This window comes from Plectropomus leopardus, chromosome 23, assembly GCF_026936395.1.
Source record: "Plectropomus leopardus strain MGB_pleo_1.0 chromosome 23, ASM2693639v1, whole genome shotgun sequence".
Taxonomy (NCBI): Eukaryota; Metazoa; Chordata; class Actinopteri; order Perciformes; family Serranidae; genus Plectropomus; species Plectropomus leopardus.
The window spans coordinates 13,560,714-13,587,532 of record NC_142198.1 but is presented as its reverse complement, the minus strand read 5'-3'; the positions used below and the strand labels follow the sequence as shown (position 1 = coordinate 13,587,532).

Below are 26,819 nucleotides of genomic sequence, written 5' to 3'. Positions count from 1 at the left end.
TTTAATGTTTGCCTGCAGGACAGATTTCCACGGTCGTGTTTTCCCTCCTCTTGTCACGCAAGTCCTCTGCTTAGGCCTACTTAAAGCCGCTGCCCCGAGAGCGCAACCCGCAACTCCGATCTGACAAGGTGACGGCGAGTCTGATCGCTGCGTGCCGTTTTGCTCGGTAAAAGCAGATTCCGTGACACGTGGCAGTTATGTTATTGGGCTAAAAGTTACAAAACTTAAAGTGTAGCGCTCGAAGCCCACATGATTGCGATAAATCCGTAATTAATGAAATATCTTAATATTTTTAATTTATAGATAGCCTACGTGTAATTGTGGTCAGTTTACTGAGACTTTAAATTGTGCCCCCTGAACTTCGAAAAAAACAATTTGAGATTTTGGGGAGAGGGTTTAGAATAGAGCGAATTTAAAGGTCTGCTGTGTACGTTTTTTTTACAAGACCAAAGGTGCTGCTGCGTTATAAGGAATTAAAAAAAAAAAATTTTTGATTTACACTTATGAGAGCAACAACAACAACAACAAAAAACCCCAAACAAACAAAAAAGCCTATTATATTTTGTATTAGTATGTAAACTAATTTTATTTTGAAAAAAAAAATGTATTAGCTTCTATAAACTAATATTTAAATATATGTATAGAATTTTTTTAAGTGAATTGAAATTGAGCTGAAGGTGTTGGGCTGTAGCCTAATATGATATTATAGCCCCCAAAATGCATTGATATTTCTACTTGAGGTAAAGTTGCTCCGATTTCAATATTTCGCTCACTCATTACATTACATTAATGTACCATACTTTGTTTTTTCCCGCCAAAAAATCGTTAATTGCTTAAAGTAAATCATAAACAGACTGCGGTTCTGCTTGGTTGTGATTGGCTGAGCTGAAAAAACGTTAAAATAGCCGATAAACAGAGTCATGCAAAGTAGTTGTGTCCACATCCAACCTGTTTTGAGGCCAGGTGCTGATGTTATATTGTGTTCCACTGTAACACATTTTTATGTGTCCTGCTCTTCTGGTATATTTACAACAAATCTCTTTTTTTATCATGAGGTGGTGAATCGGGTGCGGCCATGTCCCCCAAATATATATCATAATTACTGCTTTTAGATAATATTTGACTCTTTTAATTATCTTAACACAGCTAACACACATTTTTATCGCTTCTTTAGGGACTAATTCAGTTTGTTCTGTTCTCAGGAGTTTCTTTTTTATTTTGAAAACTATTTTGAAACTATTGCTTTTTGATGAAGTACGTAGAAGAAATAAGTCGAAGAAATACAAAAAGCCCAAAACAACACCTTACCATAAAAATAAGGCTGAAAATGGTAATTATGAGATTTATTTAGGCTGCATTTAGACATATGGATTGGGTGTTTACTACCATGGCTTTATGGTGTGTGAAGTCATTATTAAGTTTATAACACTGCTCATTCACTGTAACTTTAGGTGGAAAATCTGATATATGAAAAGAAAAAAAACACTTTGTACTTCATTATGTCAACATCTGACTTAAATTTCTGTATAAATACCCCCTCTTTATATTACACATAACATAATTATATCAAATCCTGGGAAACAGACCCACATTTTTTCAAATTTGTATCTATTATATCAAAGTATAATCAGAATGTCTCCCACATACAGTAAACAGGCCGAGTTCATCACAAAATCATACAACTGTTTTCCGACACCCATGTTTCTGGTTAAAACAAACTTAAAAAAAAAAAAAAAGAAAAGAAAAAAATCCCGCCACTGTGCTGCAGTGTGTGTGTGTGTGTGTGTGCTAATAACTTCGATGGTGTGACATGAAAGAAACAAGCTAATGTGAAGTTGTTTCAGAGGGAGTCAGTGAGGGAGGTCAGTCCAGCGCCTGAAGCTGTTTCTGAGACTGGGAGACCGAAAACTCTGCTGTTGTGTGTGGAAACATAGAAACAGACACTTTCATCTGCTGTCTGCTGGTGATTAATGTTCCTCTGGTTTAGATCACTTACTGTGATGAAGACAAACAGAAATATCCAGACTGGGAGAGATATCGCACAGTGTCAGGATTTAACTGGTGTGAAAGTTCAGTTTGATTATTTTGCATTATTATAATATACAGCTGAAAATCATTAGTACAAACGAAAGTGAGTCACCGTGTAAAGGAGGCACATAAACACCATGTGCAGCCTGATAAAGTTTAATCAACATAATTTATGACACAAAGCTTATTATGTTGTCTTTCACGGCATCACAGTCAGCCAGCAGAGGGCAGCAGAGCTCAGTTTGTACAAATCAATAAGTGTATTAATAGAAAGTAGATATAGTTTGCTTTGGATTATGGGGGAGCCACTGTCAATGACAGAATGATTCATATTTATTTATTATGGCGTCTCTTTATTTGATTTTTTCCTAAACCAAAAACATCTTTTGTGATGATTCAGATGAAACCTTTTTGCAAAATGACAAAATAACTGAGTTACTTTTGTGTTTATAATTATGTCCAATGTAGGGAAAGTTCTTAACATTGTACCAGCTGTAGTATTTGTTCCTTTGATGAGTCCACACACTAGCTGTATACTTTCCTTGGAGATTTTACACACATTGAAATTGTTTTTGAGAGTTCATTGAACTGCAGACATTTCCTCGACAGTATAAACGCTGCTCATTGAGCTTGTAATGCCACAGTTAAGACACTAGATGGCGGCGTTATACTTTATTCAGTCGCAAATCTTTTGCTGCAAAAGCCTCAATCACTGTTGTTTCTGTGAGAGTCAGTTAAATTACAGTAGACGAGAGAGAAATCGACCAGTACAGAAGCTGTAATCAAGCATTTCAAGCCGGGAATATTTTGAAGACTTCACAGATCACAATAATGTGGCTTTAAACCTTTGAATTCTGTGCAAATTGGTTTGATTTCTTTAAAACAAACATGGGTAAAAAAGCCAGTGGATAACTTGGCAAGTAATGTCCTTTAAATTGCAAACAGTTAGTTTTAAAAAGCTAGAGATAAATATCCAGAGAACTATATATCATAATTCTGTATTTAGAATTATTTCACTCCATTCTTTGAATTTTTAAAGTTTTTTCAGATCATTTCCTTGTTTTTTATTTTATTTTTATCTTCCCTTTTTTGTGTGTTTGTTTGTTAGATCTTATTTTCTAATTTTCAGGATTTTTTTTAAGAAGCTTTCTTGGTCATTTCTTCTTAAACTGCTCATTGTTTACCTCCCATGTTTTTTTAAATACATCAGGCTAATTTGTTCAGGTTTCAAAGAGTTAACAAGTGTTATATTTGCGATGTAAATCATGCCATTTGTTGGCAGCTCAGTAGACTAAGTAACATGGCTCATTTTGGAGGTCACTGGGCAGAACTTTGTTGTGGTGTCCTAGCTGACACCCAAACTCTACTGTTCTCTGTCTAAACACAGCTTTAGGTGGACAACATAAATATCTTTAAACCACATTTTTCCACAGACAGGGCCCAATTTTTAATAATGGTGGATCATAGAGTGTTTTAAGACTGTACAGACTGTATAAAAATAATGGACATAGACATCTTGTTGTCACCCATTTGTTTGTGGACTTCATTTTGGTGAGTAAGCCCGACTTTTGGAGCACGTTGTGGCCATATTTGGCTAAGAGGTTGGAGCTGTGGATGAGCGAGTACATTCACATGTACTGAAAATGATACTTTTGGAGTCAGCAGTTGTAATGAGTACTCGTATCGTACAGTCTTTAATACTTAATTTCTGTGGAGCATTTCGGTTTAAATGTGAATAGTAGAAACTTGCTTTGCTAGATTAAAAGCTCCAAATCAAAAGAAAAAAGTTTGGCACTACAATATATTCAAGTATATAAGAATCCTCCAAAAACTATCACCCCAATATGTTGAATTATTTAAGCATTTAACTTCAACAAGTATGTTACTGCTGCAGATCTTATGTTTGTTTTACATGTAAAATTATAGTTTGACACATACATTTTAAATGCAGCCTTTTTGATTACAAAAAGTGACAGAATAATGTACAATACTTTATTTTTTAGTGCCCTGAGTTGAAGTGTTGTACAGTGTCATGCTGAAATATTTCACCCTCTGATCTGTAGGCACAGTTAGTATGCACAGTACAGCGAGAGGCTTTGAAAGCCCCAGTGCCGGCCAAAAACCAATCAATGCGAAGCTCATTAATAGATAATTTACTTGAGGAAAATGGGAAAGCCTCATCTATCAAGAGGACTGTGTGAGCTGCTACAGAACAAAATTACATTATCATCTGTTACCTGAGAGTATTATGTCTGTGAGCAGAAAATGTCATCCCGAGGCAGAGATGTCTGACAGTAGAGAGGAGATCTTCATCTTGGATTCTCATGGATTTTCTCATGTCGTGACGGCTCTTTAGCTGTTGATTTAACCCTTTGAAACCCGAATCACTTTTCCTGTGCTGCTTTCAGATGGCTTTCACAAGTATTTAAAACTCTGAACCCTGAACAAAGTGGTGTAATTTGCAAGATAAAAAAAATGACTTAAATGTTTTTAAAAATGTTTGGCAGCTGTACTTGTAGAAAGTGTTTGGTAATTTAATTTGCCAACAAAACATATTTTATAAACCCTTCAAGTAGCTGTTTTATGGCAATCTGTCTGGTTTTTCATAGACTTTTCAGGCTCCAAAAGTAGATTTTTTGTAGCATCCCATCAGAGGTTTTCCATCTGCTTTTTAGGCTCCAAATGAAGGGGTTTTATAGCAGCCTGTCAGTTGGGATAGTGCCACAAAAAGCTGTTTACCAAGTTGTCACTGCTTTTTCCTGCCTGGATTGCGTCCATAAAACTGTGTATTTTCCTCTTTTCCTCACCCTAAGCCAATGGCTTTTGTGCTTAAACATAACTAAGTTATGTTGACAAAAATTATTTGAATTCTGAGATTTCAGAGATTCTTAATGAGTGTCTCTTAACCATCCATCACTCGAGGTCAGTGTTGTCCACTCACGAATGGACATGAACCTGTGAAAGTTGCACATGACCCAGCAGCCCTGAGCTGTCACTGAAATCTACAAAACAAGACGGATGGAGCAGTTTGGTTATTGAGTGCATTTTGCTCAGTGGAATTAACACCTGCCTGGGATGGAAATTAAGACAAGCACCAGTCTCTGGCAATTATGTGTGGCTGGCTGGAGACGCAGCGAGTGTGCATCTAGGAACCTGTGCATAATGTACAACTTAATTCATTACAAGGAGACAGCGTGCTCCTTCTCATGCACACAGCACGCCTTTTCTCTCCACAGCCTATCAAATCAAATTAGTCCTTCAGAGGGGCTTAGACAGACAATATCGCCTGTCACAGAGTTCTTGTACGGAGAGAAACAGAGACATATAAATAAATAATTGCACAAGGCTATGTCTCGTAAGAGAAAAACACTTCCATCATAATGCAAATTAGTGTTACTGGGCTTTCATATCAACAGGATTTTTAAAATCAGTGTGCGGGTGGCATCAGGAGACAGTTCCTGGGAGTCCAGTTAGACACGGCCATTTGCATTGCCTCCAGCTGCCTCTCTTCTTCAGCAGCCTAACATGTATTAGAAAATCATTTAATTCTCCATCGCAAAACATCTGATGAAACAAGAGACAGAGACAGTGAGCACAAAACAAAGCAGGCCCTGCAGAATTAGCAACCTTGGTGCATGTGCACTTATCACCTCTCTGAACGCAGTATGTGCTGTATGACTGAGTCTGCATACCAAAAATGATTAAATTCTGATGAAAAAGAAGATTTCAGTAAGTTGATCAAAAATGTTTTGTTTCAAAAAAGTAACCTGATGACATTAGTCGTAACAGTAAGCCTGCGATGCTGTATGTTTTGTATGTTATGCCTCATCCAGTGGAGATGGAGTCTGTCTAGCTTTCGGTCTTCAAATCAAATTAATTGCTGTATGGGTAAAGACCAAAGGAAGTGCAGAGCTGAGTACAAGCTCTTGAGATGTACAAGACGTATTAATTAGCTGTGCTTAACTACCACCAGAAGTACACTCTCTGTAGTGTATTTAGAGGGGACAGCGATTAACTGTCACTCTGCGGAACGACATGCTGGCTTCAGCTCGCTCTCCGTCATTTGCTGTGCAGTTAGAAGTTTTCTGAGAGCGCTGGTTTAAGTTAAAATGAATAGATTTCTGTCAGAAAGGGCTTTCTAGGAAAAGTCCACAAGGAAACTTCCCCCATGTGTACTCAAACAAACTCAAACATTTTGAGCGGAAATGTAACTTTCAGGTCCCAATGAAGCACAATCCTAAGTGTGAAGTTGTTTGGATCAGAGTTTTTCATGATAACCACAAGCAGCAATGCCAAAGACCAAGCAATGGCCCTTCACAAACAGGCACATTTTGAATAGGCACTGCCAAGGGTGTAGGTTTAATTTCAACTTAAAACACAAATTTTTGAGTGTCAAACACTTGATTTCACACATTTTGGGGAACTTTTAGACAGCAATTTGTTCATCTGCATTGATTTATGATGTAAATGTCCCCTGTACCCCCCTAGAAATCCACACCGATGGGTAACTGCACTTGTTTACAAATGTCACACACGTAACACCACTTATGAAAACCAGCTGCATTCGTCTGCTTTACCACTTATGGAGTGATAATCTAAATGTTGTGTAATTAATTCATTTGCTTGTATCTGTGTGCATGCGTCATTGCTGCAATTTACCAACCATCTGTTGCTCTTTTCGAGTTTAAATTGATTTGGATTAATTGCATATTTTATCACCAGGGTCATGATTAATACTTTTTTTTTTTTTTAACTGAATAGAAAATTATTCAGTGAGTTAGCAAACGTTTCATGCTTACAAAGAGCTGAAAGGGTTAGACTGCAAGGAACAAGAAAGTACTAAAGAGGTTAATGAACTTTGCAACATGTTTTACAGTAAATTATTTAGGGGTGCAATATACTCTGTATACCAAGATACCTGTATGTACCTAAAAAAGTTAAATTTAGAACCACTTAAATAAAGTTTGTGCTGCAATTACAACTTTACTTAAAAGTGCTAAGAAATCCAAATAGTAATTTTGTGTTAATATATAATGTATATAACTGGCACTGGACTTTGGCAGTATTATTTTGTCATACCTTCCTGATATATCGGGGTATAGGGTACATGACAGTATTTTGTAAAAACATATGAACAAAAAATGCTGAACTGCTGCTGACATAACTCATTAATATACAGTTGGCGTACTGTCTTGTCTAGTCTTGTTGGGTTTAAATACTTATGTGGCAGTACCCTGAAACAGGGGCAGTGTAGTTTTTTCTTTTTTGCTAATCCTGTAACGTTATCCCTGTAATCTTTCTAATCTCAGCTTCTTATTTCACCGGTGGAGACTGACCTCTGGTGGCAGGTGCTGTGCACTACATCGCTTAAATACAGCATCTCCTTATCAGTTAAACCACCTGAAACCTCGATCGACATCAGTTTTCTTATGCTGTGTTGAGATACCTTTTACAAACTATTTATCCCTTGAAACCTCAGCAAATTGGTTTAATTTCTTTTTAAAACATGGTGAGAAAAGCAGTGACCAACTTGGCAAGAAATGTTGCACAAACTGCAAGAAATAAGTTCAAGGTGACAAGAAAATGACCTGAAAATGAGTTTAAAAACACAGGAAAGTTTCTAAAAATTCCAGGGAAAATGTCCATAAAACCGCATGCATTGTTATTAACTATATATATATAAAATGATTTTACAGAATAAATATAATCATATATTCTTTTGAAATTGTGTCTGCTTTTGAGTCTAGCTTTTGCTTATTCTCAGGTAATTTTCTTGTTATTTTCATTTTGTTTTTTTTACTAGTGTCATGCTAATTTTTGGGCCATGTCTTTTTGGGTTACAAATTGCTTTCTATTCATGTTTTTAAAAGAAGTCAAACCAATTTGCTTGGGTTTTAAAGGGTCATTCGCATCTGTATTTTTTAAGATAGTGAAAAATTAGCTTTGGGATTTCTAAAAACCCCAGTATACCATAATACTGTCACACTGTCAAATATGACTTTGATTTTTTTTTCTTGTAGTATCATCTGATTTTCAGACAAGCAGACATATATATACCTCACTCGCTTTCTCATCACTCCTCCTCTTGCATTATTTGCATCCTGTGCAGGTAAATTGGAGACTTGTCTCAATACATCACGTCCGATTCAGTTTCCTCCACCCTTGATGTTCAGAGAGCACAATACCACAGTGCTCTTTCCTTCCTTATCAGCCTCCCAGATGGTGCTCTATCTCGCAGCTCTCCCCTGCTAATGGAGGGTGTAGATCTGCCAGCTGCAGATGTGCATTTCGTCCACCTGAGTCTGACAGTGACAGGGAGGCCGCAGGTGGCCAACGTACCTGTCACAGACCTAAAGCTTAATCACAGGCGCTCGCTAATCCAACAGAAGTCTTCTGTTTTCACTCTGCGTGCGGCACCTGTGACTGGTGTTGTTCTGCATACCAACAAACACACTGCGGGCACACTCAGATTATAGAACAGGGAAATGGACAATGAGAGTCGATGTAACTCTGATTAATATGCAAGTTGAAATGGTGCTCGTACACTATACTGTTGTGAGCAATCTTCAGTGTGTTGCAGATGGGATTTGACAGTTGTATTGCTTATTTGTGGTTGTATAGCACTCTAGATCACTGAGGCTTCTGCTTTTAGCAGAGATGTTGGTGTCGGTGCCTCCCGTCTAATGGATTTTTTCCCCTCGTGATTGCTCATTGTCTAGAGAGACAACCTTGCTCTTTTATTTTGAAGGATTGATACTAATGGCTTGATGTTTACCATTTATGGCGTTGATAAGTTTAATATTGCTTTCTTACTTCAGTGATGGAAATATTTGACTTTAAGTGACTTTTTGAAATTCATACTCACTTTGAGGGCTTGCCATGGGGTTGATATTTCTGGTTCAGTGAAATGTCTTGAAACTATTATCATGACATTTGGTTCATGCATTCGTGTCCCCCTTGGGGTGAATTGCAACAATTTTGGCAACGACTGGATTTTAAGCTTTCAGCATCTTGTGTCAAATTCAGGTCACCATTTTTGTCTCAGATTATGGCAAAATACATACAAAAATAATGACTTCGGTCTCTGCTTTTCTTGTGCTAAATGGCCAATGTTAGCATGCTAAACTGCTAACTCAAGTTGGTGAACGTTGTAAACAGTCCACCTGCAACATTAGCATGTAGCATTGTCATTCTGAGCATGTTAGCATTTAGCTTAGCTTTCCGGCTTATCCTGTCAGCATGTCAAAATTTCCTTGCCGCTGCCCACTGCATCTTATACTGCTGACCAAGCCGCCACTGACCAAGCGTCACATTTTGATGAGTTAGGAGTGAGACTGGGGAGAGTTTTTATATGACTCAAACATTTACATTTAATTAAAGTATAATCAACACATAATCAAGGGTGATGCTGCTTTGAGTGTCAGGCTGTCTGTGCGGTATCACAACAGTCCAAGTCCATTTGTCTCACCTCCATAGTTCCACCTTCTTGTCCAAATTTGATCACTTCTGACACCAGAAATCCAAGATTGCAATTGCCAAAGGAGTTCACAAATCGATGGGTGATGTCGCGGATGTCATGTGTGTTTTTATTGCTGACTTATTGACTACTCAAAGTGGCACAAGTGTTGACTGTTGTTTCTGCTGAGTAAAGCTTTTGTGTTGTCTTCAGTACTTTAAAGATGACAGTGGGGCCACATTTGCAATTTAAATCTACAGCAAACCTGCAAACCTTTAGCTGTGATAGTTCAATTTAATGCATAATAATGGACGTATAAACAGATTTTTTAGCACTCAGGTCTCATTCAATCAGTCCATCACCACCCAGACCTTGACTTGTTCTTATCCATGCTGCTGAATTATTTACCAGTGCCCTCTTATCCTGACACTGAAGTGTGTGAGTGCGGGCATTATATTATGCATGAGGTAAAGAAATACATGACATTTGTGGAAAAACGATGACATTGTGGAAAAATGGGACCAAAGTCAAATGCAAATCTAAATCTCTCAGCATCAAAGAGAATTCAGTCATGGCAAATCTGATCGAAAATCTATACTTTTATCAGTCGGCTTTTTTGTTTTGTTAAACTAACCCTGTCGTACTTTAGTTGACCTTTTGCAGGAAGCAGAGTGAGGATTTGCAGAGATAACAGCCACAGCTGCGGCAGGTGTAGAAATAAAAGCTGTTCTCCAGAGCCTACGAGAATAAAAAATCCCAGACAATGGGCTTTTTCTCCACTGAACAACAAAGCTCTTAAATGAAGGGACGTACTTTCCTCACAACTGTGACTTTGATTTGAGGGATGCACATAAAGAAACGGGGTTTAGTTCAGGGATATTCAACTTGCTTTGTTTGGGGGACACTTTTGCAAAATGACACGAGGCCAGGGACTAGTTGCAGCAGCCTCACACATGTGTCGAGGATTTTAGGACATTTCTCAGGTTTTAGGATATTTCTAGGATTTAAGGACGTTTCTAGGATTTTGGAACATTTCTGGGATTTTAGGATGTTTCTAAGATTTTAGGACATTTCTATGATTTTAGGACGTTTTATAGGTTTTCAAGATGTTTCTAGGATTTTAGGACATTTCGGGGATTTTACTACATTTCTAGGATTATAGGATGTTTTGAGGATTTTAGGACATGTCTTGGACTTTAGGACTTTTCTAGGATTTTTTGGATGCTTCTAGGATTTTGGGACATTTCTAGAATTATAAGGACATTTCTGGGATTTTAGGATGTTTTGGGAATTTTACTACATTTCTAGGATTATAAGATATTTTGAGGATTTTAGGCCATTTCTTGAACTTTAGGACGTTTTTAAGATTTAATTACATTTGTAAGTTTTTAGGACATTTTTATTTAGGGCTTAGCAAGGACCTCTGTCAGGATATGTGGGGGATCCTCCACTGGCATTTTTTTCCTGATAAATAAGCTCTACTTTGAAAATTTTTAAAAGTACAAAAAACAATTCCCACTGTGAATCACCTTATTTTTATTGTGAATTAGAAAAATGTTTTGGGCCCACTCGTTAACCGCTCGGGGGCCAGATTCGACCCGAAGACTGTAAGTTGAGTATCACTTGCTAAGAGAGTAATGACATTAAAGTTTGCCGCTGATTGACAAGTCAATCTCTTTAATTAATCAGCGGGAGCAGTTGTAGCATTGGCCTCTCGTCCCTTAATTCTGCCGTGATGAGAAACGACGCTCAATCAGCAGAGATACAAACCTTCTGTTTTAGTGCTGTCTTCAGGGGAATTAGCGTGCAGACAGAGCAAACTGACATTCACTTTATTGACTCAGGAAGCAGCGCAATCACCTGATGACATCAAAGATAACAGCAACACTATGTTGCCCTCAACAGCCGCATTGATCAGTCTAATGAAGACAGCTGAGAGGGAGTGATAAATCAGGACCAGGCAGTAAACATAAACACGTGCTGAATCAGGTTTTCTTCTCAGATCTGAAAAATGTGATGAAAATGGTAATCATGTTATATTGTGTTTTATTTCACAAGCAGTGTTATCTAAGTCAAAGTGGCTGAGCAGCGGGAAGCCTTTGATCGTTAAACACTTCAGTGCGGGATTTCCATCATGTCTCAGCTCCGCGCGTGTAACACAATATCTGGTTCATCTTCTGTTTATGGCTCTTGTCAGTGTTTATGTGGATTACTCTGTTGTAATGGTTTCTGGAGTAGTTTACTGGAGATGCTATTAGAGACGTTTTGAAGGAGGCAATTAAATTACATTTGTTGTAAATGATTCTTATACCAGGTGATATCAACGCTGTGTTTTTGTCTGGCCTAAAAGGCATTTTCTAAATTCTCTGTAGCCATAATAATTTGCTGTTGTGTACAAGTTATGTGACCAAACAAGCTGAATAGGGATCAGACTGAATTGGCAAGTTTAAAAAGAGTTACATTAAAAGTTAGACTAAAACCCTCTTACCTCGGAGCAGAGCTATGACGGGCCCCAAAAAATAAAATCTGACCCGACATGAACCCACATAGTTTATACCCAATTACGAATCTGGCTCAAAACAAAGCAGCATTTTTGGGCTGAAGCCCAGATTAAAAACCCGAATTTCCACTGTAAATCGTATTTTTGAATATTAAAAGATTTACTAAAAACTAAGCCTTTTTAGTGCAATAACAGCTGTAAAACTGCCATATGCCATACATGCCGGGGTGGCTGTGGCTCAGGAGGTAGAGCAGTTCATCCACTCATTGGGAGATTGGTGATTTGATCCCCAGCTCCTCCAATCCACAAGATACTGAAACTCAAGTTGCATGTGAGTGCATGTAAATGGTTAACTGAGTAGCTGGTGGCCTCATGTTTGGATGGCTAAATATGCCATGTAGTGTTAAAGAGCTTTTAGTGGTCAGAAGTCTAGGAAGATATTATATAAATGCCGGTCATTTTACCATTTAGCACATACATTTAAATGGAGATCGTATAAGATTTCTCCTCATTAATTAGAGATGGGATTCAGGATGGCAACACAGCACATACATTATTCATCACATTACACAGACTATAAGGTCTGTATCTAAAAAAAAAAAAAAAAACACTGGGAAATTGGAGCAAACCTTACCCGATTTAAGCCCAGGGGAATTTAGAGAATTACAGCCCTTGGACTCAATCTGGTTGTGGCAGAAAATCAAAGCTCTACCTCGGAGTAGGACTTGAGAGTTATTTATGAAATATATACTTTCAGAAAGCATGATGTTACCATTTAACGATACTCACACAAAGTAGAAATTGTGGTCTCGATTTGTAGTTTTTCTGATAGGTGTAGTTTGAAGTAGTGCCTCTAGCCTTTAATGTTTGTCTCAAAATGATTTTTACCAAGATCCCACATGCATAGCAGCGAGAGCGTAGATCTCTTTGGGGTGGACGCACATGAAACATAGGGTTTGGGATCCTCCCCCAGGAATTTTGAACTTCATATAGTGTATTCAACTTTATTGTATGACAGTAGCTACTTTAATTAACTATATTGTAACTGCAGTTCATTCAATAATTTTGTATTTTAATAGTTAGCATTAGTTTAAAGGACATTTAAAAATATCGAGATATATAGTGTGTATTGTGATAAAGTCTGAAAACATCATGGTATTGTTTTAAAGCCATATTGCCCAGCCCCAACTATATAGTATGGTAGTATGGATATTGTAAAGCACAGCAGGGATCTAGAGCCAGTTTGATTTGTCCATTCTGGGCTCCTGTAGAAACATGGCGGTACAACACGGTGGACTGTGAACGTGGACCTGCTCCCTGAAGATCTAAACAACATTTTTAGGTGATTGTAAACTAAAGAAAAAAATGATTATTATATTATATTCCATTTATGCGAATATATCCCTGTAAATTCTACACACTGGACATGAGCTCTAATGTTGCCATGTTGTCTGATATTCCTGTTCACTTTTACCGCCTCTGCTTCCAACATCACATGACACGTCTACAAGGCTCTCCTGCCGATAAACAGAGCTTTGTAGGTCATGATTAAGGGACTCATTTGTCTCGCCCACTCCGTCTGCTAAGTTTCAGCCTTCCAAGTAATTAAAGAGCTGTGGAACACAGAATGCTGCGCGGCCTCGGGGGTTTTCGCTCTTACTTTCATGCATCCATTAACAACGTGGTCAATGCCTTCCAGATGTCCGCTCATGCTTGGGGATTTGTTGCTTTCTTCACGGGAGTCCTCAGATAAATTGCAATTGATGTTGTAATTATTCTTTGGGATTTATTTAAAGAAGAGGCTGTGGAGAATGGAAATGATATAATTATTATCTGATGTCCTTTTCTTGCTTGCGTATAATGGCTCATAATAACCTGTATCTTAGGTGGATCTATATCACATTTTCAGAGCTCAGTCGTTCAAATGCAAGGTGGATAAAGACATTATAGAATACGGAAGGCATTATTCAGTCTAATCAAATCTTACAACAAATTTATTACAATAAAATCAAGGCAAGGTCATTTTAATCTCATTACCTTTCAGCCGAAATCCCGTGTTTGTCACCTTGGATGCGGCAGAATTTGTATAAAAACTGGGTCTCAGACATCAAAAGCCTCCTGCAATAAACACAGATGTCACAAACACAGAAATTTGGCTATTCATTCAATGATTCATTGCCGTGTGCAGGTGGAGCCCCCCGTGCGAACACACAAGAACTCACAAGGCAGCAGGATGTGCATAAAATTTGGGACCGGGACTACAAAAGCTTGATAGGTACGCAATGAAAAAGACGCAGCGGGGACCTTCTGAATTGTTCTGTGACTGACAGCTAATCAGAGGTCTCGAAATTGTTACATTCATACAGCAGATTTCTATTTTCTTCTTAAGAGATTTAGAAATACAGTTGTTATCTCCGCTGCCTTCTGCCGCAGCGTGGGAGAAATGAGGAAATGCTGCAAGTGGAATTACAACAGATACAGGGTCTTTGAGGGAGAGGCTGGGTTTCTTTTTAATATGCAATTGAAATGTAAAAATACCTCCATGCACAGAATACAGTCCAGTATGAAACAGGTTACGTTAGGTCAGACTTAATTAATCCCTGGGGGACATTTGAATTGCATGAGAATTAATATAATATAACCAGGGGTAACATTAATGACATGACAGATGCAGGTAGGGCCATTTTTTACCATAAAGCAGCGGGTTTTAAATGAGATTCTCAATCAGTGAGACTTGTGCATGGCTGTCTTTGTACATCTCCCTCAGTTCACCAAGTAACAGCAGCATGAAAGGCTCAACAGTCGAACAATACTACAGTAATATATTGGCAGTATTCCATTGAAAGCATTCAATTCACTTTAGAGTGAGTCAACTATACGCCTTTGCAAACTTTCCCAGACGCTTCACTTTGTGCACTTTGTGCTTTCAGTCTCCGTCTGTGTTGTTCTTGGTCAACTTTTGCCCATCAGTTTTTGGGAGCTCAAGGATATGTGCAAACTAAAGATATTGATTTGCTCCCATTCTTATTCAGTCTTCAGTGAAGTTTGAAATTTTGTGGTCAAGTGAACTTTGTAGCCGTGGAGGTATTTATGGTGCAACTGCTTTGACACGGGGTCAAAGTAGATGAGATGTAATGGATGCAAAGTCAGCTCTGTAAGAAGAAAATGTTGCTTGGAAATTCTCCATGTTTTAGCTAAATGCCAAATAGCTAAATAAACTTGTTGTTATATGCTGATTGCACAGTTTAAAAATTTAAATTCAGCTGTTCATTCCAAAGTGAAAAAAAATCTACACTACCACCTACATACTTTGGATTGAGGGTCTGTGTCAGCCTCCAGCAATAAATGGGAGGGCCAGGAGGTGAGCTTACCGTCCTCCTACTGCAAACATCGACTGGGTTGCTTGGTAGAAAGACCATTGTAATTTCAGTAATCACATCTGTGCCAATTAAGGAAATTGACACTGTGGAGGGGGGCAGCGTTCACACCCTCAACCCCTGAGCCCCCGAAGACTTGACTTTAGTTACAAATAAGAATCTGTTAAATGACATGAAACAAGCCTGAACACTGCCATAAATAAAGACCGCTCTTCGTCTTAGACAGATCTATCATAGACGGATCAAAAGTGCAATCTTATTAAAGTGGATAATCCTGTGAAAGATAATGTTGAAAGTGACATTTAACAAAATCTATTGAGCTGTTTACATTGTGGACACACGCATAAAAATTGGTGTTAAATCCTAAATAATGGCAGGCGAATGGTAAACATGACCCACTTAAAGCACTGGGTATATATTCTTCCACTGACATGAGTGCTGTAAGGTTGAGCTTTAGAAACCCAGCGTCTGAGGGAGCAGCTAAAATGTAATTAAAACAGGAATCTCTTAGAAATGAAGACATGCATCTCAGAATAATCAGTATTATTAAAACAGTTTTAAGTGGGTTTGTTGTTCAACCCAGAAACTAGTAATATCATGCAAGGCTCTGCTAATTTCCCTGATGGCCTGGCCCTGTAATATACAACATGATATTCAATTTGGGGTGGAGTAGTTGTTTTACCGGCAATAATTCTTAATAGGAGATGAACACTCAGACGCCTGTGTGCTGCTGGATGAGGCATGAGCCACTCCATTAACTGAAAATCCCAGACCTGCCCCAAGCTGAGTTCCCATTAATGCAGAAAGCGGTGAATGGGAAAAACTGCTCTATCAATAATTCCTCTGTAGTCCCAGCTGACTTTGCCTGCCGTCTAAACTCATTTGCAGTTTATTGGCCCCTATCTGAATAATGTGAGAAAATTAAAAGCAAAGCCTTTAGTCAACGCGTTTTCTTTGACACAGCATGTTGGAAATAATCTTGGATTAAGGGAGAGCACACGGAAGTCAACAGTTGATAAAAAGTAAACAAGGAAAGTAATGTGATGATATAATTGGGTGTATTAAAGTCTGGGTAAAGCTTAATCAGATATTTCTTTGTAAACACTACGGCTGCCTTGTGATTTTACATATTTTTTGGTGGTAATAACACATTTTTCTGTAGAATGACACCCATTTCAAATTTAATTTTGCATTACCAGGACTTTAAAAAGTTTTACGATAATATCATTTGACTAAAATCTCCAAAACAATTTTTGAGGCCTTCTGTTTCCGTCAGTACTCACCCGTTTTTGTTTCTTGGTCCCGCTGTGCTCCTGCTGGTAAGAAGTGGGACACCAAAGCCAAAATCTGTGGGCCTGCAGGTGCTGAAAACAAATCCAGTGATCAAACAGCAAACACTGTGTGCCAGCCACAGTTTGACTTAGTCAGCTGTGGCAGGATGAGACTTCGCTCTCTGTGTGGGTGACGGAGAGAAAGAGGCCCCTGCAGGAACAACAGTGGGAAGCACATAAACACTGTTCAAACAGTTTTCACAGAGATGACGTCTCTGAGTGAGGACACGGGCGGCTCATCTCTCGACGCTTTTGTTCACATAAAAAAGAATGTCACGGTCTTGCAATGCTGTTAGAAAGCTGTGAAAAAGTTGAAAGGGAGCTACTGTAGAGAGCTGACATTAAAGTACATTGTTAATATTTGTCCCATTTCTCTCCTCCCCCTCGCACTCGAGATTGCGCAAGACTTTTAGCAACCACACTTGTCATTGAGGGCTACTCATACAGGGTCGAAACTGTGATTTCTAGAAGCTGAGTCATGAGTCCAGATTTCTCCAGTGCAAGCCACCATCCCTAAGAAGTGTTTGAAGTAGACACCACATTTTTTGGACTTTATTTTAAATAAGTTTCATATCATAATTTCTCATTTCACTTTCTATGTTGTGCAATACATGTTTCAAATGATTTTCCACATTCTTGTCAATGTAATTCTGGAGGAAAAAAGCTAAATTTTATTTTAATATAACTATAGTGAATCCAAAACAGTCAGATTTGAAGATATGTACCCTGGACCAGCCTTAGAAGAACCACACTATGTGTTATTTGTAGAAAGTAAACTCCTGAAGACATGACCTCATGTCATGGTATATTTCTTTTTAAAATATATTTTTACATGTATTCATGCCCTCACCAACCCACGAGTTTGCTACATTTTGCAGATGTCAACAAAAGGTAATACAGAGAAAGACAACCATACACCTTCTAAATCCATGTTTCTTTTTACTGAACTAGGACAAGCTTAACTGCCTCGTTAGCTCAACGTCAAACACACCTCATCCAAACGCAACAGAAACAAAATAAAACTCACCAAAGCCGTCTTGGTCAGTCTTGTCAGTCATGTCAGTCATTTAGTTATTCCACTGTTCTAAGGATCCCCAACTCTGGTTTTGTCGAAATGGTCCCTTAATTCAGAGAGTTAGATGAAATAATATGTTTATTACAGCCTCTCCAGTATGAAGTTCATAGGAAGATTTTAACAGTATTAAAAAAATCACACCATCGGGATTTCTGAATACCTTGGTATACTGTACTACCGTGATACCACCCAAGTCTAGCCTTACATCTTGAAAACAAAGGGCAATGCTCCAGAGGGCTGTTTCCCTATCAGCCCAATCAATGGTTGTTATCTGTCCTTTTAAGCCCCATTGATATGGGTCAGTAGGGCCCTACTGTACCTAATATCTACATTGATTTTAATCTTTTTTTGTGTGCCATCATGAGTCCGATGGTGTAAAAGGAGAGCAAAGCTGAATTGATGCAGTACACGTTTAACTCCCCTGTGTCCTTGGGAGAGAGATCTGAGATTGGTGAGCATCCCCAAACTGTCAAGAGGGTCGTCTCAGCTCTTGCTTTGACACACGAGTACAATTCTGATTCAGCTGAGGATGCCTGAGGAAGGGAGACGATCATTTCACTGACTCATAAGTTGCTCGATACTGAAGACGCTTTTGAGATTTATTCATGGATGCTTAAAGTCTCTTGGAAAAACATGCGTATTGAAAACTAGGACATATGGATACAACAATCTGAAAGTGGTTTCGATCATTTGTCAGTAAATCATCACAAATACGCTATCTATCATCCTAAATTACACCCAACAGATTAAACATTTGGCATCACTTGAAACTGAGCTCAGCTGGCAATAAAGTTTTCATTATCTGACTTTGTAATCAGTTTTAATGGGTACATGTTGATGTAAATGTGATGGATCCTATGAAGCTTTTATTTTCTTGTTGCACCCTGTATACCCCTCCAAGTTATATTTTTGGATGGGTAGCGGACACCAAAAGACTGAACAGACTGATCCGTAAAACCAGTGACATTGTGGGAGTGAAGCTGGACTCTTTGACGGAGGTGTCTGAGAGGAGGATGCTGTCCAAGCTGCATGTCATCCTGGACAATGTGTCCCACCCACTCCACGACGGGCTGGTCAGTTACAGGAGTACATTCAGCACCCGGCTGAAAACACCAAAATGCACCACAGAGCGCCACAGGAAATCATTCCTGCCTGTGGCCATCAGACTGTACAAGTCCTCACTCTGAATGTCAGACACTCTGATAATGTGCAATATCTACTTTAATGTGCAATAATCCAGTGCAATAACTACATCCATGTGTAATATTCTATATTCAAATGTTGGTAAGCTGTTGTTTTATTTATCACACGGTAGTAACAAGAGCAAATGTACATTTATATTTATACTTTAGTGTTTGGATATATTTATTTTATATTAGTACTTATGTTTAAATTTTATTGATATATTCTACACTTCCCTACTTCTTTTAAGACTTTAGAATGGGAGCATCTGTAACTAAAGGCAATTTCCCCTCAGGGATCAATAAATATTTCTGATTCTGATTTTGATTCTCATGTGACAAGTTTCTTAAAGTCTGGTGTTTCATAATGTCATGATTGTACATCTATAAAACGGGACGTTAATATATTGTCTAGGGCTGTCCTGAATACCATTTGGGCTCTGAAACTTCAACATTAATCAACGGAGCGGAGCAGGGATGACAGATACCGTGCTGACACCTTTCGACCCAGAACGTCACTGTAAGGTGACTGAGGGAGAGACACTGTACGCCACGTAGCTTCAGCGTCAAGTCAGAGAGAGCCCGTTGTGCCTCCGACTGCTTGTCAGCCGTTGTGACACTTTATAGTTTGTAAAGTAAAAAAAAAAAACTCTGACAGTAACGCAATACAACAATCTGTGTCCCGTGTCAGTTTAATTAGTCTGTTAAATTTCACTGTGCTAGTGGAAGATGTTAAAATTCACCTGCTCTGTGCTTAATAACCACCGGGTAAAATGGTCATTCCTCTGAAGCAGTATCACACTGAAATGGCATTCATCCTCGGAAAAAAAAAAAAAAAAAGATCATCCGAATGTCTCAATTGAAAACCAAATACCTACCCAATTAGCGAATATCTAAATATCTGAATATTCTGCTCCAGCCCTGATGTTGTCTAAGCACAACTGCACAGGAGCAGTTGAAAGCTGTCCTCACATAAACCCTATCTTAGCCACATAATGCATTTCAGAGTCCAGTGCTCATGTCATCAGATTTTAGGGGACTGTTTGGTGCGGCTGAGGAAACTCATGTAAAATCCTTCATGTGACACATATTGTAATATTCGGCTGAAGGCTACACTGTGCCGTTATTCACTCGACAACAGATACAGAAGCATCACGAGACCTTGAGGCAGATACGGGCTGTTTGCTTTGATGGTGAGGCTGTGTATGACTTTCTGTTGTGTGTATGAGGGGTTGCTAGTCATGAGCCCATTATTACCTGACAGTTACCTACAGTTCCTCCTAGCTGTAGGGAGCTCTTTAGTGTCTTTAAGATCATTGTTTTGGTTTTACGGCCTGCAATAGTGTTTTGGTTCACGGCTCTCATTGCGTCACCTCATGCAGCTTTAAAGACCTGGGGCCATATTCTCAAATCTTCCCAGTACAAACAGTTGCTCCTAGAAACCAAATTCTAAGCAAATTCTTAGAATTATGATGTTTTCCTAAGAATTTCCCCTTAAAATTAAGACTAGATCCTGGTAAAGATAAAAGTACAAAGCATCTTAGCCCTTGATAGAGCTCCTAAGGTGTAAAACTGTCAGAGGTAGGGAGCAGGATTATAAGGTCCCTGAAGAGTTTTGTAAGTAGAGAAGAAAATGCCAGAAAGACAAAGAGGTAGGAGAAACATTCTCCAAACGCTGGATGAGAGTGAGTTGATGTAATGCTACAGATTATGGTGCAGGGATAATGTTTGTGGTCAGTCTTACTCTGGATGCTTAAATACATTTGACAACTGGAAACAATGCAACAGTGTAACAGTGTGATCACAAAAGAAGCACTTCCACAGTCTCACATTGTGATGCAGTTAATTTAATTTCCACTGTGTCCACATCTTGTGGGGTCACAAAAAAGCATGTGTGACAACCAATCATATCTTTAGACAGCTGTCTGAAAGTATTCTCAACATGTTTTTGAATACACCCCCAGTAGCAAAAGATATGATTTGTTGCCAATTTTAGCGCAAAAATATTAAAAGTCTTAAGCGCAATACAATACACACTGACTATCTAGAAATGTAACCAAATCACCAGAATAAAAGCTGGCATTGTTCTTTTCTGTAAACCATGGATATGTTGAATTCTGCATAAAACACAAAGCTGGAAAGATGTGACCATGGGCGGGGAGGTGTGATATTTTTGTATGAACGCATATTAAACAGAACATATTGCTTAGGAGTTAGATGTTGAGTTCTGCAATGGGCTTTGAATTTGTGTTGATTTGTTGTTGCTTTTGGGCTGAAGGTCTGATAACTAGTTTAACAGCACAAACACAAGCGCACAGTTATTTACTTAATATTCCTTTTTGTCCTCACAGCATCCGCAGTTATTCTCCAGTGTAAAAGCGCTAACTTTGACACATAAAACAGTGGCCTTATGAGATATTAAATGACATCTTGTTTTCTGTGCCCTCTCACGCCCTGCACAAGTAATTATCACCAAATTCACACTGTGCCCGCGGCTTTGAGTTTCAGGCTATAATTATATATTGTAAATTGGATGTGACTAGAAGGCCTTGCCACATTGTTGGACACTGTTAACAGGGGGGATATTACTCATTATATGTGATTGGATGTGAACAGCTGTGACTGGTTTTGCAGTAGACTTTGTGATGCAGAAGAGTCAACCTCAGCCTCACTGTTTGCCTTCATGTCTGCCCTGAGGCTGAATGAGCTTACTGGAGCAAACAAAACAATAAAAGTGACTTATAGGGTGGTTAAAGGTCCGCCTGTTCTTCTATATCTCAGTGTTGTTCCCTATGAACACAAGATAATAAAAACAGTGCAGCCAAAATGTAGAGATAAATAACCTTTTGTTAGGTAAGGCAGTTTGAGTGTTTATAGCTACGACTTGCGGTACAAGTCAGTTTAACACTTATACAAAAGTAAACCATTGATTTTTTAGGCATTTGTACTTTATGCTGCTTTCTCCTGATTTTACATTTCAAAGGCGAATTACTGCACCTTAAACTCCACTACATTTTTTTAACTGTTATACTGGCTACCTTACAAATTAAGGCTCTACATGAAGTTAAAAAAACAAAACAAATGATGATCATATATATTAAGAAGCACTGTTATTGACTTAAACAACATTGCTACAGCAATAAAATGCTACATGCATGTAAACATGAATGCATCGCAATAATGATTATCTAAGAGCCTACATAGAATAACAGCTACATAGTTATTTTTCTGCATTGCGTATTTACACTTTTGGTAAATTCCGGTAAAAGTACTAGAATTATTACTATGTCCTGTTGTTCTAACACGAACAACTAATGAATACAGCTCACAGCTTTCATTTTTACCCACAAGGTTTACTGCTGAGTTTCTTGGTTAAGTTCATATCTTTGTTTTGACATGTGCAGTATAGCTCAACCCCGTCTTCTTGTGTATATGACCAAATATTTGTCGGAAATGCATTGTAGTATGAATGTAATCGCTGCCAAGATTAACGTTAATGAAACACTAAATTTATGTATGACGCTGGATTCACAGGAAGATGGTCAGGTTGGATGGTGGACAAACAAAATTCAGCACTAAATTCCATTTCTTCCTCAGTCTAGTCTCCTGTCTGTGGTTAGATTTTAGCAACAAAAACCCTTTGCTTTAAGTTTCGGTTTAAATTACAGTGTGTAGGATTTAGGCTGATATATAGTAGCAGAAATTGAATACAATTTTCACAAATAAAGCCAGTTTGCTTAGGTTTTAAAGGTTAAGTGCACAACGTATACAGAAAATGCATATAGAAAAATGTTATTTGTGACTGAAGTTACCGTATAAAAAGTTTTAAGTTCAACTGAAGAGGAAAATATTCGGCAGGTGTTCGGTCTGTTTCCACTTGAGTCGTTCACACTTGCTTGTATCCGAGTCGTTTGGCAGAAATGACGGCCGACTTTCTGCTCAGGCAGAGAATTGTGAGCTCAGCTGTGAAAGAGTTAGTGAACAGTGACTGAGGTGCTCTCCATCATGATGTGTCACAGCTACTCTGATGTATGTTTGGCCGAAATCAACAGATGGGATAATTCATCACATGCTGAATGTTGATTTAGGCGCCATAATGCTTCGATGCTGGTTCAGCAAACTCGACCGCATTGCATCAAATACGATCAAATGTTGATTAATAAGCTGAGCATCGGCTTGCATAAAGAGATGATTCATTATTAATGCCTTAAAACACGGAAGGACTTGTTTTAATTAGATTTCAGAATGGTTTTATATTGGTTGAAATCCTGTCCACCTGCACACCATCAGTTTATCTTGATGCTTGGTAGAATATTTTGAGACGTCTCCCGATCAAGTCTTGATTTAAGAATTCATAAATGAGGCTGCAAAAGTAGAGGACAAACAAGCATACATTTTACATTCATGGTTCAAAGTGTGGAAATCTGAGGGAAACTCTGAAATGTGCTTTCAAAGACAAACACATAAATTTGGATTAAACTTTTTTTTTTTTTTTTTTGAGGGACTATGCTACCAAATAACTCTTTTGGGTTCGGATTGCTGTTGCAATCTCATGATAGCCGACCCATATTTCCCCACTGCCGGGGTCTGATGTCTGGCAGAAAATTGAAGGCAGTCAGGTGTGGCAGCGTCGTAGCCACAGGACTGCGAGGCCTTTCATCTTTCACAAAATTTTCCAGGTTTAATGATGACATGAGAATCCTCTTCTCCTTTTGAGTGAAGTATGCTGAGGAGAGGGGAACAGAAATGCAGTGTTTACTCTCCAACAATGATTCCATTTTCAACAAGTGTTTTTAAAAAGGAACTGAAAAACACTTGATATGCTGATTGCTCTGGATGAACCTCTTGATTTGTTTAAAAGTGTGGATTTTAGAGTGTATTCCATATTCAAAGTTTAATCTCTAATGATTTGTGCCATCCAGTAATGCATTGGATATAAACTTTGAATATACTGTTTCTGTGTACTTTCCAAACAAAAGATGATCGTGACATCTGTGTGAAAAAAGTTAAAACACTACATTTTGTTATATCATAGAAACAATCTTTATCTGCTAACTTCATGACTGTTAAGCTGTTTTATTTGAAAAAAATAAAGTGCAAGCCAGCACATGACATGAATCAACAAAAAAACGGACTAAATATATGCTACCATTTCATATATTCTTTAAGAAGTTGTGAGGCAGATTATGTTGAAACAATAACACAGCACCATGGATCTGATATGCTAATTAGAGGTAAAATTAAAGATGCACCATTCAAAACATTAATATCATTAACAATGGATCAAATTACTGAGTAAATGTGTAGTGTGAAGGTGCTGTTCATAGTAACAAACTCACGGAGAACTTGAGGGACACTCAGAGAGCGCAGACACCGCCAAGGCCAAATGTCCCATCTGACAATGTCAAAGGTGCAAGGACATTCAAGTCACACTACTTCTCCCTGATTTGTAATCTGAGCTTCTCTGTTCTTTGTTTTTGGTAGATGGGCTGACTGTATGTGCATGATAGTACATGTTCTGCCACTGTAGTTTGGGAACATTGTCAGTTGCCAAAGCATAACACTTGCTTTCTGGTTACCCCCCTAAGGTCGACCCAGTCAGTGTGACCCAGCCCCCATTATTACTGTCGGCACTGTTGCCATTGTCAGCAATGTGTGTTGAGATGGCATTGTCGCAGAAGTGCCTTATCCACCCTCTCGTTCAGCCCCCAGGTTGCCACAGTGAGTGTGAGTGAAGCCCCATTTGCACTGTTACCTCTGCTCAAATAAGTTTTTTAAGCCTCCATCTAGTGGCCATAAGCTGAATAGCGCTGGCTTAAGAGGTGAACCGCTCTCATGTCAGAGTATTGTAAGGCAAAGTCATTTTATTTATATAGCACACTTCAGCAACAAGGCTTTTCAAGGAGCTTTTACTGTAGAAACTGACAGGTTCCTTGTAGATTCAAGTGAATAGCTTTCTATTCTTTCGGTTGCTTTCTATTATTCATGTAAAATGCCTTTTGAAACCAAGTTTAACCAATCGAAACTATGCGACCGAACACTCTTTAATCTAAAAGAACGCTATTTCCCTGTTGACACCTTCACCTTGATTTCACGCCAGAAAAGAAATGAAGCACCTTCCATTTTACAAGAATTGCTCTCTCAGCACAGACTTTTCAAACAAAGTGCAGACTGTGGAGTTTTTGAAATCTATACAATCTCAGCACCTGGCAAAGTTATTGTTGAGTCGCTTCAATCGATCACAAACCCTGTTGAACTAATATTTGCGTTCTGCCTCCTGAGAACCTCAGGGCCTTAATGTGCAGCCAAATACATTTTATTTATCCCAGTGAGGAAGACACTGTCCTCCCCAAACCTATAAATCTGGAGGAGAACATTGGGAGAACAGTGCACGTAATCAGATTCATCTCTCATTGACCTTATGAGGACAACCATTAAGCCTTGGTTTCAAAGTGTGTAAAGATTAAGCACAGTTTGAACAAAAAGTGACCCTTTTGTTTATGACAGTGAGAGAAACAGCAGAGCAGTTTGGCTTTATACAATACACACAGATTGGTGACGGAGATATATTGTGACTGCTGTTATCCATCTTTACACCTACCTGTTTTTTCTCGTTATTCAAACAATCAAACAGGCCACGATGCTGTTTTCTTCTTTTGTTTTTGGGGACACAAATCTCTGATGGCTGCAAACAGTAGTTGGAACAACGGCAGATGGACTCGTAGCATGTTACTAATGGCTTTTTGCTGTGCTGTCAGCTGTGCTGTCAGCCACAGCAGAAAAGTAGGAGGAAAACAACAAGAGTTTGGTGTGGGGAATTCAGTTTCACCTCAGTCCTGCCCACCGGGGCTCAGGGGAATATTAGATTATGAGGCAGCCAGAGCCAACATCAAACCTGTTGAGCTGAAAGGTCACAAATACCCTGAGATAAGCATGGCAACTGTCCATTATACAGACTGAACCTTTTATTTTTTTATGTTTTGACCCCATCATAGCATCCTATTGATTTTAAAGTCCAATCTCACACGGCTGAGAGTGTAATATTGATTGGCGTTAAAAATATGACAACTTAAAGGAGCAGTGTACAGAATTCAGTGCCATCTATTGGTGAGGATGGCAAATTGCAACCAGCTGAAACTTCTCCATGTGCCATGTGTGAACTCCCCGTTAGGATTCCTTCAGTGCTCTGAGAGTTTTTACCGGAGGCTAAATTTTTCGTAGAGGTCTCTTCCTCTCCTAAACAAATGGACCAGGTGAGTAAAACCAGAAAAAAACACAAAAATAAAGTAGTTTCACATTACAAATCAGTGTTTTCCCCTTTGCTCTTTCTAGAACCAGCTACTGTAGAAACATGGCGGTGAAACATGGCGAACTCCATGGACGAGGACCAGCTCCCTATGCAGACATGACTCATTCTAAGGTAATGAAACCACAACGCGTCTTGTTTTCTGATGATGATAAACTGAAGACTAGAACAGTGGTTCCCAACTGGTCCAAACACAAGGTCCAAATGTCTCTTTAGTCATCAGTATCAGGTCAACACATTATAAATTACCACAAAATTCAATTAAATATCACAAAATATAGACACAACGAAATAAAATATATTGCAAAAATAAACAGAAACAGAACTTAAACATGAAAGCTCTGTGCCGGAAATTGACAGTACTTCAAAATAAAATGTTTTTTCCAAATGTGACACATTTACGAGTCACCTGCGGCCCATTCGGAGTGGAACCCTGACTTACTTTTGCATCGTGACTCACCAGTTGGGAACCACTGCTCTAGAATAACTGCCTTGTGGTTGTATGCCTCTGGAAAAACAAACAAAGTTGCAGTTACAATTAACATCCATGTCTGTGAAAACATGG

General features: G+C 38.6%; 1 long non-coding RNA gene across 1 annotated transcript in view; it reads left to right on the top strand.

Moving 5' to 3' along the window:
- The window catches only part of LOC148185662 (uncharacterized), a 73,242-nt gene extending 46,434 nt beyond the window's left edge, over positions 1–26,808 (top strand). Inside the window, exon 5 of the long non-coding RNA XR_015775779.1 lies at positions 26,281–26,808. This is a non-coding gene — a long non-coding RNA (uncharacterized LOC148185662). The remainder of the gene's footprint in view (positions 1–26,280) is intronic.
- The last annotated feature ends 11 nt before the right edge of the window (positions 26,809–26,819 follow it).